Consider the following 21773-nt stretch of genomic DNA (forward strand, 5'->3'; position numbering starts at 1 on the left):
AGTGAAACTGTCTCCTTTACTACTGCAGTCTTGGCTAGCTTTTCTTATTTCTTTTCGTCCATGATATTGCAATGATAATGGCCGGACTAGTAGATGATCGTGGTGCTGAAACAGTTCTAAGAATTGAATTTTCCTTCAAATCCAGATGGCAGAAGAGCATAACTGAATGCACTTTTATTGATACTGGCTAGGAGCCTTTGCTGAAGGCTTCTGCAAAGTCCCAACACAACAGCTAGATATAGTATACATACGTTTAACAGGGATTGCCTTAGCATATACTGTAATGTTGGCTGCCATCATTCAGTAAGACTAAACTGAAAACTTTTGGGCACTCCTCACTTAAAATGGAAGAGTTACAGAAAGGAGCCAGCAACTGCCAGTGTAAGGTAGTCAACCTGATGAAAAGGTAAAAGGAGAGAGATCAAAACAGGTCACTTACAAATTGTGTTTTGGTTTTCTTGGGTTTTGTTTTGATTTTTTTTTTTTTTTGTGGGGTGGAGGAGGAAGCCTTATTTCTTGTTGTCTTCAGTGATCTTAGATATTCAGAGCTCTGCTCTATGAATTAGCAGTGTTGGAAGAAGACAGTTAGATGTGTCCTTGATCTTTTCATTTATTGGCAAGAAAAAGTGTAACTCCTTTCAACAATAAAGTCTGTGAAAGAACATGGATCTATCTGAATCATACATTGTACTGTACCTTCTATTACATAAACCTGTTACTGTATTTTAATCTTTTGTTCCCTAATGTCTTATAATATCCTGTGATTCAATTTGATACGACAGTTCTTGCACTATGTTTAGGGATTAGCTGATCTCACCACTGTCCAGTTTTTAAGAAACTACTGGCAGATCTTACTAAGGGACCATAGTATAGCATCTGTCCTTACTGGGCTGTGTGTGCACAGCAAATCTGGTTTGTCAAACATAAACCCATCTACGCTACACTGCACTCCAAGTAGGGCAAGCATTACATGCACTGTAAAGTTGGTCTGAACTAGTCTGCTTATATGGCCTGAACATTAAATCTGCAGTAGATGTGAAATATTATGCATCAAAGCCACAGAATGAATCTCAGGGCCTCCTTCAAACTGGTATCCCAAGGTCTTTAGACAGCACTAATAGGCAGCATAGCATCACATAATCATAGAATCATAGAATGGATTGGGTTGGAAGGAACCTTAAAGCTCATCTTGTTCCAAACCCCCTGCCATGGGCACGGACACCTTCCACTAGAGCAGGTTGCTCAAATCCCCATCCAACCTGGCCTTGAACACTGCTGGGGTCGGGCAGCCATAGCTTCTCTGGGTAACATGTGCCAGTGCCTCACCACCATCATAGTGAAGAATTTCTTCCTAATATCTAATCTAAATCAGTTAAAAGCCATTACCCCTTGTCCTGTCACTACATGCCTTGGTAAAAAAAGTCCATCTCCAAATTTCTTGTTCACCCAGTTAGGTTCTGGAAGGCTGCTCTAAGGTCTCCTTATAAAGAGCCTTCTCTTCTCCAGGCTAAACAAACTCAGCTCTCTCAGCCTATCTTCACAGAAGAGGTGTTCCAGCCCTCTGAGTGTCTTTGTGGCCTCCTCTGGACACATTCCAGCAGGTTCAGATCCTTCTTATGTTGGAGGCCCCAGAGCTGAATTTTATAGGTTGTTTCACAGTCTCTCATGTAACAGGATTTTCTTTCCTATTCAACTAAAAGCATAAGAATTACTACATTTTACCCAACATCATTATCACTGAATAATCAGGACATCTAAAATTTTCACATAAACACCACAATATTTTTTCTCTGAAGGGAATAAACTGATATAATAGAAGACAACTAAAAGGCGGCCATCCAATATTAAGAAATAAACAGAAGTCTAGTAACTTAGCAGATGTAAAATCTGCATTTATTTAAAATAATTTTGTACAACTTTCCAAACACTACAAAAGGCAAGAGAGTCAAAGGAGTACTGGACATTCCAAATGGAAAGCCTGAAAATAACATACTGTTAAACAACTAAAGGTTAATTAAAACTTTGATTGCTGTTTCATAAATGTCTATAAAACTGTCACCACCAAAGCTGACTCATTATTAGCCAATATGTTTAAAGATCACAATGAGCTTTCAGCTACTAATAGATTCCTTTTTTGTTACTACTAGATTCTAAAAATACTGTGCATTCCAGAAAGGATAAGCAGCCAAAATAATGAGCCTCTTACAAGAACACAAGACTTTAATAACAAAATTAAGGTCCTTGCAACAATATTCTTGTACAACTTTTAATTGTTATGCTGTCCATAAAACTAGCTGCATTTATCTATAGCAGCTAGCATCTACAGATGATTTAGTATAAACAATTAAAATAATCTAACAGGACAGAGTGTATGAACCATCTGTAAGTTGACAAAGCATTCAGTTTGGTTGAGTTGCTCTGACTCTGCAATACACCATGTATGCTGAAATTTTAATTGTTTAAGGTCAAATAAATCAGCCAAAATGCAGGCTTGACTTACAAATCTAAAAAAGTGTGTGTGCCTAACACAGTAATAATAATGCTATTATAAATAGCAGCAGCAGTATTAGTAGTACTGGTATCAGTATTATTACCTCCTTGAAAATCATTAGATGGGAAGAAATTTCTGGGGTTTTATTATGGTAAATAACAAACACATTCAGGAGTCAAAGATTGTACAAGACTATTAAAGACAATAAAAGATATATTTACTTTTGTTTCAGCTCCTAGTTTTGGGGATTTTTTTTTAGGAACTTGTTCAGTGTTGCTTCTTTTCCTTTGCCTACAGTATCTCATAAGTCACAAGATAATGGGAGTATGAGTAATGTTCAAATGACAGACACTTTCCAAATCAGAATGATGCTCCAATCAAAAGTTGGACTTTTCCTCAGCCTTGTATTTTATGTATTTCAACCTGACCACAATGACTGTAAGTGCTAAACCCTCAAAATTATAAAGTGTTGTGATAATTCTTTCTAAAAGTAGTAAATATCTACATGCTAGAAAAGGTGTAGAAAATTATGTCCTAGTCCTGAAAATTCCCAACCCTTTTGTAAGGATCAATTTAGTTCTTCTCAGAATGAAAAGTAACACTCAGATCTCTCCTTTTGTCTCCAAATGACTTTGTAACTTCTGCCGGTGTTTGTAATACCGCTGGTGAAATCTGCAGAAGGGTGAGGTCAGGAAGGAATTTTTCAGCTCTTCTTATTTTTCTCTAGTTTTAATGTCTACTTTTATACCTCCATATTGTAGTCTGGTTGTGCAGATAACATCTACAGTCATACACTTCAAGAACTCAATTGCAAAAATTATGGAAACAGGTTAATAACTGAAACAAAAGAGGGGAAAATAAAAGTAATTTATAACTTTTCCTTCTTCCTTCAACTATTAATTATTGTATCAGAGAAAATAAGTCACAGATGTCTAGAAACTCCTATATAACTAAAATTAATTAAAAATATAATGAATAAAGTAGTTAAATATTCAAACATAATCCCCATTCATCTTATATCTTAGATACTCATGTTAAAACAGCACAGATACTCTTTTCATGTCAATTTTATTTTGTATTTTTCTATAGATACTGCTGCTGCTACACTTACAAGTGTAAGTCACTTCTGCCATTATCTACAGCCCATGAAGTTAGCAGAAAGACTCTTATTTTTACTGGATTGGATCTTCTTTTGCTGTTTCCTTCTTTTGTTGTTGATTTGTACAAGTTACACAAGTACAGATTCAATAGTTCCGCACCCCACTCCAATTAAACAGCAGGAGACAGGCATGTCCCCACTTCTGCCTGAAAGATACTACTCGAGTTTCTCCAGTTCATCTTTAATTTGATAACAGCAGTAGCTGTGTATGGCAAAAATATTTCTTTTTTTGAATCCAGACCGTTAGAAGTATCTTATTAAGTGGACTATTTCTGACTACCTTTCTATTCACAGTGAACCAGCAGAATTTATGTTTCTCATGAGAATTTAAAAGCTCTTTTTCTGGTATTTAAGCAACCAGCACAGGATTGGTTGTGACAGCATCTCACTAATATAGGAATTTCTTATTCTGGTAAATTGTGGTTTACTGATTGGGGGTTTTGTTGTTGTTAATTAATTGGATGCTATTTTAAGTTCCTACTTTGTATTAGCCTAGTCATGGGAATTGAATCTATGTCTTTTCTCTGTTGCTGTGTATCAAACAAGAGGATCTGGAAAGAGCTGAACATTGCTTAGTAAAAGGCACACAGCTACAACAGCTGAGCTAAAGCAGCACTTGATTAAAAGGTGGCTGAAATATCCAAGGAGAACTTAGAAAAAAATAAATACCTGTTTACTGGATGGGAAAGACTAACAGGCCAGCATTCCCAGACATCAGTAACAAAGGTGTTTCATTTTTCTGTTTCATATCTGGTCTTACAAATATGGAGTATCAACTGCATTTAGTTGCAATACCTCCAGAATGGTTGAGAAACCTTACTTAACAGCAGAGAAAGAATTTATCCTGCCCTGTCCCATTCTGAAGAATGAGTCATGGCATTCAAGACCACATTCAGAACCTCTTCCTTTAATCGTCTTTAAAGATTAAAGATTTGGGGGTTGGACTAGATAACCTTTAAAGGTCCTTTCTAGCCCATCCTAGTCTATGATTCTAAGATTTAAAATGAAATTAATAAATCTTTGAGACACAAATTACTCAATTAAAATCATAGTAGGTACCATCATTTACCTGCTTTATCTTATATATTCTGTTTCTGTAAAACTATGGAGGTTTCTCATTCGCTTCAATTCTGTATTAGGTCTTCTTCCATGCTTGTCTGGTTCTGTCTTCAGGGATGCACATCTAGTCATATACACATATATCAGGACTGCATAGAATCATGTCTGCATACATATATATGGCTTATAACCAGCTAAACAAAGCTGACAAATCTTAACCTATTGACTTCTTCTCTATGTGCATATGCTCATGCAAGATTTCAAAACAGACAGTAGTACATAATTATGAAATTACATTAGCCAAGTAGATACTTTGGAAGACCCTCATGCTCCCAGTGGAAAAAGCACTAGCAGGTGGGCTTTCGTAAGTCTTTTTCATGTGAAAAATTAGCACTAGATTATGGATCTGTGTTCAAAACTACAGTTAACCAGTGATCTAAATAATGTATCTTTTGATTTTTTTTTTAGTCAATTAATCATGTTGACCCTCAGAACTAAATCTGAAACAGAATTTGGAGACTGAACCCACAGAAATCAAAATGTCTGCAATGATATAGATAGACAGAGAAGGAGACTTCTCAAAATCCGGTATTAAATAAATTCTATACTGTGTTTTCATACAAGTAATGTTCTTTTATTTCACTTATTCAGTTTGTTTGGTATTTCCTAAGAGAATTCACTTTTATGTGATCTCCAACTCACTTAGGTTACAACTTCCTTTGACGTCATGCATACCAAGTCTGACCCTTTCTGAAGAATCTTGAATCATAAGAATCTTAAGAATTACATTCATGAGCCAGGTATAGGTAAACATGTACCTTTATACTTTTATGATATGTAAACCCCTCTAAAAACATAAAGTCATATGGTTACACATATTTCAGATGTGCAGACTTCAGAACAGAATAAAACTGCTTTTTAATAACATTATGAAAAAGCTTTGTGGGCCATTTACACAAATACTAGCATTTTTGTTTTCTTTCATCTTCAGGTGAAGAACAACAATATCCACTGTGAAAATCACACTTGATCTATAACTAAACTGAAGAGAAATATTAATGTTTTTTTTCTGGACATTTATGTGAAAGAGGCTACCTACCAGAGTAATTGAAGGGATTTCTTTTGTTAACAACTTTGCAGCTCTATCAATTCAAATGAACTCAATAAATGCACATGGAGCAAACACATTAGAGGGTAAACTACCTGAAGAACACTAAGAAAGTTAGAAGCAGATGATAAACTGTCCACATTAAAAACCTAATGAAACCTACTTAAGTTCATATAAAGAGATAAGTATATGATGATAGGATTTTGCATACATGTAGCATATATTTTTCTGTGCTATAGCAACAGTAACAATTATATTTTTGAGAGTTCAAGTATTCCTATATTACAAGTAGAAAATTTTAAAGGGAAAAAGATGTAGTGACTTTCCCAAAATACTGATATTAATTTTGAAACTTACAATTTAGGATTTTTCAATGTCCAAGTCTGAGATTTTTATACTATACTACAGAATTTTCTCTTTTTTAATAAATATATACATTCTGTGCTCCAAATTTAGCTGTAACTCATATCCCCCTCTGAAGGAACTTTAACACGCCTTCTAAGATTGCTGTATGTGCCTGTATGTTGAGACTTGCATTTATTTGCTCTCCTGAGACACCATATTGTTGAATGCCATATTGCTTCATTCTCACCTCTCACCAAGGACTTACGGGTACTTCTTGATTAGCAGCACTGCCATAGATAAAAATCCCCACACATTCTTTCACATTTTCTACCTTGTTGTTGTTTTTTTTTTTTCCCAAATTATACTTACATGGAATCCTCTGGCAAACCCCCATTTGGGAAGAATTTATTTTATGCTCTCAAAATCCCATTCACATGTATGTGATGCCATATAAAATCATAATAACAGCAAAGCAGTTAAAACCCAACTCGGCATTTGAAACATGAACACTGTATCCAAATCCATGTATTTGGATAAAACCAAACATATTTTGGTATTATCCATATTGCTAAAAATCTATAAATGGCTTATAACAATTATCTTTTAATGAGAATACTAAATATCTGGTTAGTCCAGTGGTAACGCAAGAGATAGAAAAGCTCTGATGGACTCATTGCGATCTCTTGTATAAATAATACAAAGTCAATAGAGTAATTAATAAATAGTTTTAAACATTCTGTATGTGTATTAAATAGAGAAACTAAAACAGTTTCAAAGGAACCATTCCATCCTCAGACAAAAAAAAAAAAAAAAGTGCATTTTTTAATTTTCTGTAAAGCATACATTTGCCTTTCAAAAAACAAAAACAAAGCTAATAAATGACATTTTAGAACTCTATTTAAAGACGCTCATAGAGAGACTTAGGCTGACAAAACACAGGAAATTCAAACGTGGAAGTAGAATCATAAATGTAAGAGGGGTGTAATTCATGCCATTACACCTGTTTGAAACAATTTGTGTGAGTTAAGGATAGAGTGCCAGCATAAACTTTGGATTTATTGGCTTTTGTTGCTTTAAATCAGACCCTTCACATTATTTAAACATAGTTTTTGTATTTAATATTCAGAGTGATAGAACACGTACATTTGGCTGCAGATAGATACATAATTTATGTTGGTAAGAAGCATACCTTATAACACTTAAGTGGTTTATTAAACTTGTTTCATCTGATATAGGATAAATTCTGTAATTGATGGCAAGTTATAGGCAGATCCTGCATCTATCATATTTAAGATTACCTTATGTTATAGAAACTGTTCTGCTTTGGCTTCTGAAGGGCGCTTTTTTTTTTTTTTTCCTGGAGAGAAATATATGAAATATGTTAATGTTGTTTAAGAATGACTTAAACCTGAACCTCCTACATGGAATTAGTTTAGTGGTCTCAGTTCAGTCCCTAGCAGACTGTTGAGTGTATCAGGAAAACCATCATGCATAATTTGGCACCTCAGTAGGACCAGCAGCCTCTGATCTAAAGAGGATTGGCAAGAAACCTGGGAAGGCTGAACGACCTCTTATTTTAGGGACCCCAAACTCTTCAAGTCAGAAGGGAGGTCATGTTGTGCAGGGATGTTATTTCTGTACTCCTTGCTCCCTCTCAAGCTTATAGTTCATAGCAGATTTATTTGAAATTACCCCACCTGTTTGATGAGCATGGATAGGAAAAAGAAAGTAAAGATGCTTGTCTCTCTCAGACAGTGGATTCAACTCAGACCTTTTAAGACTTCTATCATTTCTGTTATCTGAATATCTTTACCAGTGTGGACTGGGAAGAGTCAGGGTGGAGCAGGCTACACCTAGACTGTGGTGTTACAAGCATTAGGATCTCTAACAATTCTCTTGTCTGCATCATAATGGACTGAAATACTAATAGCCAGCAAGAATTTGATTTTTTGCTCCTGCTATTGACCACTGATAATTATAGAGTGATATTGTGGGACAAGTTCTAATGCTAACAAGGCACATCTAAAATATGTAGATGGGTCAGGGTGGCTATCATAAGGATTGTGACACAGTAGTGGTGAAACCCTCTATTTTTAAAATAGTGCTTAAAAGTAGATTATCAAGTAAGTGAATACTGTCTAGTATTTTTGCTTGAACTGCCGTTATTTGTTTGATTCTTTGATAGCCATGTTGCACCAGCATGGAATAATGATCGTTTAAGTTCTTCTCAAACTTCTGCAACTCATGCTCATCACAAAGACAAGTGGAACCCTGCTGCTAAGGCCTCTCCATGGGTAATTTATTATTAAAGTATTATTAATTTATTATTAAAATACTCACTGAGGTGAGATTATCCCAGCTTTCTTAAATGCTTTGAATAAAGCAGCTGTTAATGTTCACATCTGAAGTGCCAAATCAGATTTTAGATAATAGTGACAATGAAAGAGAACAGAGCAGTTACACTACAGCTGTGCTAGTTCAGGTTCACTGCTAGTAAAGGTAGATGTGCTACGCAGAAGAAAGGGAATGTAAGCTATGACTGGAAATTCTACTTTTGCTTCTTTGCCATTAAATTGTTCTTTTCCTTGAAAAGGTATGCCAGTACATATAAGTCTGCTACATGAATAGTCACAGAAAAACAGAAGTACATATCACTGAAAGAACATCACAGTTGGGCTAGACAGGTAACATTTAAGTTGATGGTACCATTTCTAGCAGATGTCATTTTCTTCATTCTTCCTAGAAAGAAATGACATATTTAGAGGAAGTGCCCAAGAGTTCTTTAAAAAGGTTGTTACAAGCTACAGAATAAAGAAGGCTTCAAATAGATATTGAAATGTTCACTTTGGGAGTTATTAAATGAGCAAACTGTCATGAGTACTCCTGTCTGGATGCATAATAGTATATAGGTATCTGGCTACCTGAGTGTGTTTTGTTTGCGTTTACGCCAGGTTCCCTTGTTATGAGTGTTTTATTTCACTAATTCCTTACTGCACCTCTACAGAGATGGTATCGTAATTCTGGTTACAATAATTCTATGATGAATTTATTGTCTTTCTCAAGTTCATGGTTCATAAGGTACAGCCATTTCCAGATATACGAGGTTTGTATCACGGGAAACTAATTCATTTCTATTTGGTTTTGCCTTTGTGTTCATATTTTTAAACACTCAGACCCTGGATGGGTATAGAGATCAGAAGCACCTGCTGTGCAGCATCAATCTGGATGGCACTGTAACAAATTATTTTAAGAGGAAATCATAAGAATGTTAATAGTAACGTTGCTAGTGGACCTTTAGGGTCTGATTCCACAAGCTTTAGTGACAGCAATGATCCCTTTTCACCTTGATAGCTTTACAGACATCAAAGACAACTTAGTAGACCAAATTTTGTGGAAGTAGGCTTAGACTTCAGGTAAACATTCATCTTCTCCATTAAATATATTTCTTTTGAGCATATGATAATAAGAATGTTCTTACTTTATTGAGGCATGTTAGAACGTCCTGCATTTTTCTCCACTGCATTTATCAAAGCAGTAAAATAAGATTTTAGCCACTTTTCTCATACCAGTCCACTAAAAATCTTCAAAAGGAGGTTGGCATTCAAAGAAACTAAGTTTCTTAGTGTCCTGGGTTCAGCAGTAGCAGTCATTTTTCTCAGTCTTAGTAGCTGGTGCAGTGCTGTGGTTTTGACTTTCAGCCTGAGCACAACACTGATAACACCGATGATTTTAGTTGCTGCTCAGTAATGTTTACTCTGACCAAGGACTTTGTGAGTCTCATGCTCTGCCAGGGAGGAGGGGAAGCCGGGAGGAAGCAGAGACAGGACACCTGACCCAAACTAACCAAAGAGGTATTCCATACCACAGCACGTCATGCCCAGTATATAAACTGGGGGCAGTTACCTGGAAGGGTTTGATCACTGCTGGGTTGGGCTGGGTATCGGTTGGTGGGTGGTGAGCGGTTGTATTCTCTTCCCTTGTTATTTTCCATATCATTATTATTATTGGTGGTAGCAGTAGTGATTTGTGTTACACCTTAGTTACTGGACTGTTCTTATCTCAACCTGTGGGAGTTACATTCTTTAGATTCTCCTCCCCATCCCTCTAGGAGTGGGGGGAGGAAGGAGGGGAAGTGAGAAAGCGGCTGCGTGGTTCTGGGTTGCCAGCTGGGCTTAAACCACCACAGTTCTTTGTGGCGCCCAACGTGGGGCATGAAGGGTTGAGATAACGATAGTTGCCTTTAGGGCTGTGGCACTTTTAAACTCTTAAATCTGCATTTTAAATTCAAGCAGTGCCATCTTTTAGAGATCTTTCCAAATTAAAGCTTAAAAGCTTGGAGAAACTGATGAACAGCTACTGCTGATCCCTTCTGGCTTGTGTGGCTGAAGGCTGAAACACAGTCTCTCAGAAACAAGAACAGAACTGGAAGGAACTTGCATGGTTTCTGATGCAAGAGCTGCAGTGTGTCAATTGTCTACAGCTTGGAGAAGTTCTTCTGTTGCAACCCAGTTTGCTTCTCGTAACACACTGGGATTAGTTATCCAGGGAACAAACAACAAAGGTTAGCAAGTGCCAACAACCAACACATCAACTTGAGACATGGCAGTTATATTCATGCTGATTAAAGTATTTGAATTCTTAGGTGTATTGGGATAGCTAAGAATAACTGAATTTTCAATGTATAAAAGGATCTTGACTACTGTAGGGTGAAGAAACAACAGAAAATATGAGATGCATCATAGAATTACAGAGTGATTTGGGAAGGAAGGGACCTTAGAGCTCATCCAGTTCCAAACCCCTGCCACGGGCAGGGACCAAGTTGCTCAAAGCCCCAAAGCCCAACCACTCTGCTGCTATCAAAACTGGTTTATAAACCTGCTATGGGCATTCCCTCCCTTCCACAGAAAAGAGAACTGTTAAAGAACTTTTTTCCCCTCCCAACTTGTGGCAGGATGTGCCACCTAAAAATCAAAGTAAGCAAAAACACCACACTTAGAGAGAGGAACCACTCTGAAGTCAACAACATTGCAGTATTAAAAGCAGAACAGAAGAACCTCACCCAGGAGAAAACACCTCTTGTGTTGTAGGATTCACCAGTGAAATGGATGACATGCAAAGTCAGTTTGAAATTACAGTTCAGGTAGCAGCAGCAGTATAACTGGCACAGTACACAGTACAGCACTGTTCAGTTTTCCCCACTTCTTTTCCATCACGCTAGTGTGAACATTCTCTTGATGTTTTCATAGATGCAAACATGATTCAGGGTAACACCCTTCCTGAACTTTCCCCTCCTACAGGATCTTGTAGTACCTAAAAATCCTACCAGAAGTTACATTTAGAATTATAAGAATCATATTTTGTTTGAACTTACAGTGATGCCATCTCCAGAAGGTGATTTTGAGAAAATATTTTAAGAAATTACTATTTCGTGCTGGTTACTATAACACTCCACCTTGTCCTTCCATTGGAAGAAGATGAGCCACCAGATCTCCAGCGTGATCACATGGGCTTAAACCACAACACTTAAGAAGAAGTCAGACTGAAAGCCTGTTGAAACGGTTGTTTCTTCTTACTCTGTATCAAATCAAGACAATGTTCTTTATATGGGATGGGAGGGAGAGGGGTGCTGACCGTTGAATAAACCAGTGGCACGTTTGCATTGTACCAGATGGCACAATTCAGTGTTAAAATAGAACACTGAGTTTACTTGAAACAAAGCTCTGGAATCGGGAACCTGGTTGTCCTTCAGATGTGGCTGGCAAGAGGCTTGTAAGTGTCAGTCCAGTGGAGATCACATTTGAGGTAAAGAAGAAATTACAGTCCTCAGAAAAAGTATCCAGCTGTTATGTTGCTCCTCCAGGGCACCAGAAGAAAGGGGATAATATCAGTCTATTAGACAGATGAAAAGCATCAGGTTTGTTATCCTCCCAAAGCAGACAATCTTTTTTGGCTCTAAAGTAAGAACTGATGTAAAGTTTAAGATAATCCTCATTTCTTTTGAGGAGACAGCATAAATATTTTGCAAATAAAATACTTCTAGGTTTTTATTTATTTTTTTTTTTTTTTTTACCATTGTAACAGCATTTCACACAGATGATTCTTTTCCATTGGGACATAAAAAACAAGCTTTTTTCATAATCAGTCTTGCTGTTGATCCAAGAGACCTCCAAAGTTAATGTTAGAGAAACAGACACAAATCATCTAATGCACAGCAAATTTCCACTGGCACCATGTTTCATACTGATGTGTCTTGGACTTAGTTTAACGATGGTAGGATCAGTTTGATGTTATTGGCTGTTGGCCCTAGTCTGAGAGGTGGTGAAAGATCTTCTCTCCTCTTATTTTCACCACAAAATGCTCAGCAAACCCCAGACTCCCACTGGCCTCAACAGAAATGCAGAAATTCAGGATGCTTAACACTTTCCAGGATTGGGCCCAGACGGGTATGACTATTCATCAGTTAATTTTACTGCTTTTCAGCAGCTGTGAAATATACACCCTGATACGCCTTTTTTAAACAGCTGGAAAATTATGTTGTAACTAGAATTCCATCCTTCAGCCTTCCATGGAATGCATTTTGCTCTGAGAGCTGAGAGGCAGTCTAAATAGTGGCTAGATAAGCCCTCACCATAGTCATAAATGTCACAGTATTTAGAACGGTGGGACGTTGCTTTAGGACAAAGTAATTTTTTTGTGACATTCATTTTACTGTCTATTTTACATGGGACTTTTATTGCATTTTATGTATAAAATACAGAACACAGAAATGATAAGATGTTTAACATCCTTTTTTAAGAGTAATTACGCATTCTATGCACTTTCACTTTTCTTGGTTGAACAATAAATCATGAGTTTTTTTCCCTCATGCGCCAAATTCTACTATTTTTACTAATCTCGATGGGCTGTTACATCAGCCTACAAAGTAATCTCAGTGGGGCAAATTCTTGTCTGCAATACTCCCATGCAAGTTGAATACAATCCTATAATTACGATGACACTGAAAGCAGAATTTGTCCCAGTGATCTGAAAGAGCCAAGCAGTATTTGTTCAGCAGTATTTGCCCTCAAACACTTTATTTTCTTCTTGCATTCAGAACCACAAGTTTGTGTATGTTAATGTGCGCCGTGGAACTGAATGAACAGAAAAAGACTGGTAAGTAATGTTTACAACTTCCATGACTGGAAAAGCTGTCACTTTTCATTTCACGCTGAAGTCAATGGAAGCTGAATATGTGAAAAGGGGAAGTGGCACTAGGTCTCCACTAAGTTAAACACCAGCTCTTTACAAAGCACAGATAGAAAGGGATTACAGCTAAATTAATGACAGTCAGCTACCATGGAAGTTAGAGCTGAAGATCATGTCTAATATGTGTTTATAGTCTTAACAATGGTGAGGGAACTAGTTTTGAAGACCTCAAACTCTGTCACATTTGAGGAATAGTAACCCCTTTTTTAAAGTTTTATCACTGCATCTATGTGAGTTGCTTGTAATATTGGAATTACTTCTTACACTAAAGAAATCATCTGCAAAGAGTCTCCAGCCTTGTTACGGTACATGGTATTGCAGGCAGTACAGAGTGATACTTACATGCAACAAGTCCAGTTATAGGCTCCTCTAAGAAGTGATTTTTCAGCCTTTTCTTTTCATTGCCTCTGTTTCTGCGATCTCAGATTGTAGGTGCACAGCGTCTAAAAACATAACCTTGAGTACTTAGAAAACATTAGTTATATTATAGTTATAAAGATGACATTTAACATACTTCTCTAGCCTTTAAAAGCCCTCTGGATTTTTAAAAGTGCTAGCACAAAACCTACACTTCTGTGTTTCACCAGAGATGCTTTTTGTACCTTTCTCCTAAATAACGTATTTCCATTCCAGAAGACAGCAAACCGATTTTTCAGGAAACTTGTTTTTAAAGGTTTCATTTATCCTGTATGCACCAAAATGTTTCCTTCTTCATGGTATCAGAGCCAAACTTTGGGTGAAAAATTTCGTTATAGTAATCAGAAAGTCAACTGGTAAACATGGAAAACCGTAGATAGAAAAAGATTCTATCAAAATAATTATACAAGAGGGAGAACATTGATGAATGATCAAAAAAAGGGTATAGGCTTCAAAAGTAAGTAAGTAGTAGCACCAAAAAACTTTCACATTTGTTTCTTATTTTCTGTTTTAAGCACTTTGTAAAGTATGAGCTCTACAGAGAAATATAACTGAAACCTTCACCTGAAAATAAATAAAGAAATAAAGGTAGCTTTTTTTTTTAAATCAGAGGGAAACAAAAGAGGTGACCACCTATTTTTTCACCTTCTCTTTGATCATTTTATTTATAATAAAATTATGACTAGCCAAATATATGCATTAATTGCTACAATTTTAAAATGCAAAAATATAAAAAAATATATCCTCACTATGGTTGCTCTTTTTTTTTTCTCAGAATGTAGCATGCAATTTATGTTATTATAAAATCATTGCAGCATATAATATATACTCCGTCACATTTGTTTATAAATCCTACTTAATTTTTCTGTAACAAGGAATGCAGATGCAAAAAACACATTGAGATCTCTTTCTTCAGCTGATGGCTGATCGTGGCATCCATCAGGTTATCTTTGTGAATCTGCCACTTGTGCCAGATTGCTGATGGTCTTTGTTTAATCATCACATGTACCTTATCCTTCAAGTAGGAAGCCTGGGAAAGATGACACTCCAAGGCTGCCAGAGGGGCACTGCAAAGGTGGTGGGTGCTCACAAAAGGTGGCCTGCTGGCAGAGTTTTGTAACCGGAGCAGTCCAATGCTTTCTTCTCCATAGATTCCAGCTGCATCAGCACAGCGTGCACCTGTGCTCAGGAAGAAGAAGGCATTTGTATTTCCCTCTGGTTTCTGTCAGAACAAAAATATAAGATAGTAACCATTCATATAAACCATACCGTTCAGTGATGAGAAAAGCCAGATTTCAGTACTTACTAGCACATGTAACTGGAAATACTTGCTGACTAGAATAGAGATGAAGTGTCTGTCATAGCTAGAGACAGCTGGAGACTGATTCTGGTGCAGAATCTCTAGTACCCAAGTCGTATTGTATGGGTGTGTCACAAATCTGTTCAGGCTACTATAACCTGAGGTACAGCCCACACTGTCATACACAGAAGGTCTGTATTCTTAGGTATATACTGTACACATTTTATCCCACACAGTAGCAAGCCAGTTTTTCTGGAAAATACAGTAACTTCCACATTTTTCAAGATATATCTGTGGGCTTAACAAGATACAGTCATGCAGTGCAGCCAGTGCAGTCTACTCAACTCCACTGCAAGTCTCACCTCCCAGTTCCCAATTTCCTGTCTCACACTCCTCAAACAATGCCTGGCATTCATGTGGACTCACAGTCAGGTGCACACAAGATTCTTAAGATGCCCAGGTAAATGATTCTTTGTTCCACACCTGTTCAGTGCAACAGCTCCACTGCACTAGAAATAACAAAAGAAAGCTCCTGACATGCCAAACTGCAAGATCTGCAGGATGTATTGTATTTTAATTTGAAAGAAAATAGAAGTTGAGCCAAGCTTCTAACTGCAAACTGTGCCACCACTTCGTTCTTTGGCATACAATTCAGCACAGGCAGTTGCTAAAGGAGACTTGAGGCAGCAGTTGCAGGCAGGGTTAAAGGAAGAAGGAGACTTTTCTCAGCTGATGGGTACCCCTTCCTGCTTCTGGGGAGCAGCTGGGCCCTTAAGGGACTGAATCATATGGCTGTAATTGCTATATTGAGGCCTTAGACAGAATGAACAGTGGTTTCTCCAGCCAACTTCATCTCTCCATCTGGAAAAAGAATGCTTGATCTGTGACTAAAAACCTAAGTGAAGCTCCCCTCTCCTGCTTCTGTAGTCAAGGCTCTTAAGAGTTTAATTTCCAGTGACTGTGGTTCCTGAAACTTGCCTGAAAATGCAGCAACACTGCCACATAGAATTAAAGAATTGTAAATGGAGGTAAAAAAGTTCAACGGAGCCTGAGTGGCACAGTACCGTTGTTGCCAGTGGATCATGGTGTGACTCAGGCAGGAATTCCAACTCAATCCAACCTCCTGTTCAAACCAATGAAGTGTGGGAACCTCCTTCTCTACAGAGAATTTATGTCAGGAATTCACACTGTATTTCATTCCCACCTGTGGCATGGTAATGAAGAAGATTGGCCTCCCTTTTATTTTAACCACACACAAGTACAAATAAGCTGAACGGGCATTTTAAAAATCAATTTGCAGCCTACAGCCTACGAAATGCACATTTATATTTCTTCCCAGGGTATACAAATTATATTAATTGTTATTGTCATTACAATTATTTTAAGACTTTCAGGAGTAATGGAAAAATTGAGCTGTTACCTGTTTTTTATGAGGATTGTGACCATGTCAGGCAGCAGTGGCTTTACAACAAAACATTGCTGGCCTACCATTAACTGTATTTACATTGTGCCCAAAATCTGTTTTCTAGTCTGGAAATTTGTTATATGTACACAACACAGTCAGAAGTGACCTTACAAAATGCAGGACAGTAGAGAAGTAAGACAAAAATCTCTGTGGAAATCATATATAAGATACTTTGATGAAAGTATTTAAACAAATAAATGGTGTGAAGAAAATAAATTTGGATTACCTTATTAAGTAATCAAAAACAATGGTGGGAAATAAAAAATGTTTCAGGCAAATTTTGAATTGGCAAATTCAAAATTAATTAAAATAAGGTTTATACAATAATCAGAGTGTGGGACTCACTGCCACACAAAGTTGGTAAAACTAAGAACTTGGCTAAGTCTTGAAAGGGACTGGTGATTTATAGAAATAAATACAATGCAGAGGTCATCATAGGTTAAGTTGGCTAAAACAAAGGACTGAACAGAACTATTGAGGAAAATACTCTTTTTCACTTTCTCTAATAGCAGTGCTGGAGACGGAGCACTGGATCAGTTCCAGCATGACAGGAACTGGAACAGGAAAAAAAAATGTGTTTTTCTTTAAGAACAATTTAATAACTGACTTGAAATTGGTAACTGTGGAATTATATCAAATGATAAGAGGGAAACTTCAGTTCACATAGCATGATAATGGTAAAATTCACTGTTGTGAATGTTGTGGTATTCAGAAGACTCCTGGTTCTGGCCGTAAGTTGTCTTCCTAGTAGCTCGTGCAGTGCTGTGTTTTAGCTTTAGTCTGAGAACAATGCTGAAAACACACTTATGTTTTAGTTGTTGCTAAGTAGCACTTACCCTGATCACGGACTTTTCAGTCTCTCATGCTCTGCCAGTGAGGAGGACCACAAGAAGCCAGTAGGAAGCACAGACAGGACACCTGAGCCCAACAATCCAAAGGGGTATTCCATACCACAACACATCATGCCCAGTATACAAACTGGGGGAGCTGACTGGGAGGGCCCTATCACTGCTTGGGTCAGGCTGGGTATTGGTCAGTGGGTGGTGAGCATCATTATTATCCTTATTGCTATTGTTGGCATTCTTTTTATTAACACTGTATTTTACTTTTTTTTAGTTGTTGGACTGTTCTTATCTCAACCCGTGTGGTTTACATTCTTTCAATTCTCCTTCCCATCCCTCCTGGAGGGGCAGAGGAAGAGAGGAGGTTGAGTGAGTGGCTTCATGGTGCTGAATTACCAACTGGGGTTAAACCACAACAAGAGGGGAGGGGACCTCCTCTTTTCAAATCTGTGCCCATTGCACCTCCTCCTGTCACTGGGCACACTGCAAGAGTCTGGCTCTGTCATTCATATCCTTCCATCCTTCATACCCTACCCATTCATACCCTTCCATACCTCTGTCATTCATACCCTTCCAATGATGAGATTCACCCTGAGCCTGCTATGCACCTGAAGAGTCTCACCTCCTTTCCTGCAAAGATGCTTTCCTGTGCTTTTTCCTCTTCTGTTCCATTCCATTCCGTTCTGCTCTATTCCCTATAACTCTAAGACTTAATAAGGCTTTGCAAGAACAACAACAGTTCAAGAAAATTGTTCTACATTCTTATAAGTATACAGTCCAGGTAAAAGATATCACTGAAGTTCTGCCTTAGGTGACAGCTGTGTGATTGGATCATGGTTACATTCCATGCTGAGAATGGCTTAATAATGGAAATGGAAGTTCAGTCTGAAGGTAAAAAAAAATCTGGGATGACTAGCTGAAAATGTGGTATGACTGAAGACTGTATAAATTCATCAGAATGTGTTATGATATTCCAGTTAAAAGGAATATGATTTCCCAGACTATCCAAGCAAAAGTTGATGATTATTTTACAGTACTCATGGAAGTATAGCACTAGAATAAGCATTTTTCACTGAAAGTATTTCTTCTTTCTCATGAAAATTTATTTATGGATTTGCTGAATTATTTCATAAATTATATTTTCCTTGCAGAAATGCTCAGCATGGACATCTGCAAACTGAGAAGAAAGAACAATGATGTATGCCACAAATCTTTTTAAAATGTAGGCTGTAAACACTGTGCTATGTTTGCCCAGGCCATGAAATGAGAACAGATTGGTCAAATAGTAACTAAGAGCAACATTTGCAGCTTCTAGAGGTAACAGGATTAGGGGAGGTTTGAACACTAATAACTCTTAACTTGAAGGGTGCACAAAAGAGAGTATAATCTGTATCAAGGAAATCTTGGGAGTTTTCTTATTTAACCATGAAGGATGGTTACAGTTTCATATTCTCTGAATTTGGAGGCTGTGAGTTTCACTGTTTTCTCTCTCAGCTTGAAACACTGCAGAGCTTGAGATTATTGTACAGAATTTTGCTTCCTCCATCATGTTTTGACCATGAAATGATAGGGGTGCAATAGACTTAAGTAGTAACACATCTCATCAGCACCATATTTAATAGTAAGCAATTGCTGAATTTTTAAATGTAATGTGTTATCAGAAGTAAACTAACACTATTGAAGGCAAAGGTAATATCCCACAGGAATCCGTGCATGCCATATGCAATACAGCTCCCAGAACGATTTTCCATGCACCTGTCTGACATGCTTTCTACTTGTGAAACATGTCTGACTGAAAAGGAAGTAATAAAAATGTATTAGTCTATGTGATTTCTAAGCAATAATTCCTAATATTGTATGTACTGTGCTACCAATACAATAAGTTCTCCTGCCTTTGACATTTGAAGAACTCTATCTACATAATCTGTTGCTTATTTACTATGTAAAAAACCCTATTAAATACTTTTTCTTTCCCAGTGGACGACTCTCTGTAGCAACACCTTAGATTGGCATGCCAAGTAATAAAGGGCAATCAAGTGCCACAACTAGAATTTCTAATTCTGCGCCAAGTGTTGATACACAGTATTTTACAACAGTAGAGTTCACTCGTGATACTTGTACTTTATTCATGTACATGTCGATCAGTTCTACACCCAATATAATTTTTATTGGCATGTAGCTGTCATATAGCTTATTTCTTCCGCATTGCTTTGAATGTATTGTATATTTGTCCTTTGATGTAAGGAGCCAGTTATTTTTATGTCTTGCCACATATACAGTAAATTAATAAATGTAGTTATATTACATCAGTTAGAAATCTGATTCTGATCTTTGAAAACAGAACTGGATGCATAGGCATTTTTCTGTTTGAGGACAATTTAATGCACAGACCAACACTTGCTAACAGACACAAGTTATTATATGCATTATCATAGACAAGGTTGGAAGGGACCTCAAAGATCATGTGGTCCAGCCTTTGTTGGCAAAGCATGGCCTGTACTACATGGCCTAGCACATTTTGCTGGAGAAGACTGAAATCAACAAGGACTAATCTAAAGCAGCCCAGAGAATAACTCAATCATTAGCATTTGTATGCTTTGCAATCTACTTTTTTTTAACTGAGAACATTTTGTACTGTCATTTAATATTTCTTTTGTATACAACAAAATGAGCCTGTTTCATCATGACAGATTGAGGAGAAGTTCTATCTTGGAATGTATACGGACAGAATTCTGTTTTATCACAGATATGTTTGTATGCCATCCTAATAATCACTAAGCAGAACTGTTATTTGTTATGTGATTACACCCAGTATGGAAAAGAATGTCTTGGGTTTATATGGTTTGGAGATGGCCACTTTAAGGGCAGCTACAAAGTGGACAGATGCTCTCTCTTCACCAGAAGCCACATGGAGAAGACAAGGTGCAGTGGATACAAGTCGCACTGAGGGAGGTTTCATCTTGACATAAGAAACAATTTTTTCATAGCGAGGACAATGCTGCACTGGAACAACCTCCCCAGGGAAGTGGTGGAGTCCCCACTGCTGGAGGTTTTCAAGATGCAATTAGAGAGGGTGCTTGATAACCCCATCCAGGCTTCCCTTCTCACAGATGGTCTTCCAAGGTTCATTCCAACCCAGGCTTTTCTGTGATTAGAAAGAATTAATGCAAACTTGTAAATTGCTAGATAGTGGGTATCTCTTTTCCTGTATAATGACTAAGAATTTATAAATTTAAAACTTGCACATGCTCTTATTTTAGGGCTGTCTTGTAAAGAATACCATACACTGAAGGTGTCTAGACATCATTGTATAATTTGACGTATGTCTGCCACTTGCATAGAAATTTTCCACAACCACAATACAGCATTGATTCTCAACTGTGACCCACAGTGCAGAAAGACTACTCTGTAATTACAAAACTTGTTACATAATTAGATTTGACACAATGCTTATTGTATTACTGTTCATACATACATGGACCCATTTATGCACACCTAGATTAAGGTCAAAATGAGTCTCTAAATGAGTAGCACAATTATCTAAATAGTGATTCTGTCTGTGCTTCTGAAAGCCACATGATACTCCTTTTAATTTCACTGCTGAAATTCAGTTGTTACAAGATAGGGAGTTGAAAAAATTGACTTGTTTGGACTTTACCCCCTTCCTCAGAACTTTACTAAATTATTCTTTTTATTTAAAAACCAATGTTCTATATTCCATCAGGGCCCTGATGGCACTGACATGGTTTACCAGCCCTGCCCAGCCTGCTCAGGATCCAGGACCCCATGTCAGTCCCTGGGGCCACCAGCCCCTCTCCCAGCACTGCTGCAGCAGAGGCAGTCTCCAGGTCCCAGCTCTCCATCTCTTCCAGCCTTGCTCTGCCTGGTCCTCACCAGGTGCCTGATGCCCAGGAATGCGGCTGCCTCTGCCTGCTCCCACCCTGGCTGACCTGCTCCTGGCTGGGGAGGCTGCACGGGCTCTGGCTGCCAGGCCACAAGCACATACATGTACACATAACCTTGTTTTTGGAAAGGATTTTAGGAAACAAAAAAATTACTCAGAAAAAAAAGTGCACTAGTTATCCTGGTTTTAAATACAGTTTTATTCTGTGCATAAATCTGCCCTGCTACAAGACTTCTATAATTGCTTTAACCATTAAGATGACATTCACTATGGGATTTATATTTTGGGAAGACCAAATTTCTAAGAAAAATAATAGAAAGTACTATCTGTCTGCCCTAGCCACGCAGTAAAGTTTATAACCTGTCTGCTGAGGAGCAGCGTTTAGAGAAGGAAGCTACCATTTTTTCCAAGCAGCGGCTAATTTTAAGTTTTCACAAG

At 37.5% G+C, this 21773-nt stretch overlaps 1 long non-coding RNA gene across 5 annotated transcripts in view; it reads right to left on the minus strand.

Moving 5' to 3' along the window:
• Positions 1–21773, minus strand: part of LOC136004600 (uncharacterized) — a 54199-nt gene that overhangs the window by 5543 nt on the left and 26883 nt on the right. For 2 of the 5 annotated variants that reach the window (XR_010608546.1, XR_010608545.1), the window contains exons 2-7: positions 14834–15046; positions 13750–13850; positions 11222–12126; positions 7461–8897; positions 4720–4833; positions 1939–3328 (exon numbers count right to left, since the gene is read on the minus strand). This is a non-coding gene — a long non-coding RNA (uncharacterized LOC136004600). Of the gene's footprint in view, positions 1–1938; positions 3329–4719; positions 4834–7460; positions 8898–11221; positions 12127–13749; positions 13851–14833; positions 15047–21773 lie in introns of those variants that run through there. The other 3 variants (XR_010608548.1, XR_010608547.1, XR_010608549.1) reach the window with 3 other exon arrangements.

This window comes from Lathamus discolor, chromosome Z (genome assembly GCF_037157495.1).
Source record: "Lathamus discolor isolate bLatDis1 chromosome Z, bLatDis1.hap1, whole genome shotgun sequence".
Classification (NCBI taxonomy): Eukaryota; Metazoa; Chordata; class Aves; order Psittaciformes; family Psittacidae; genus Lathamus; species Lathamus discolor.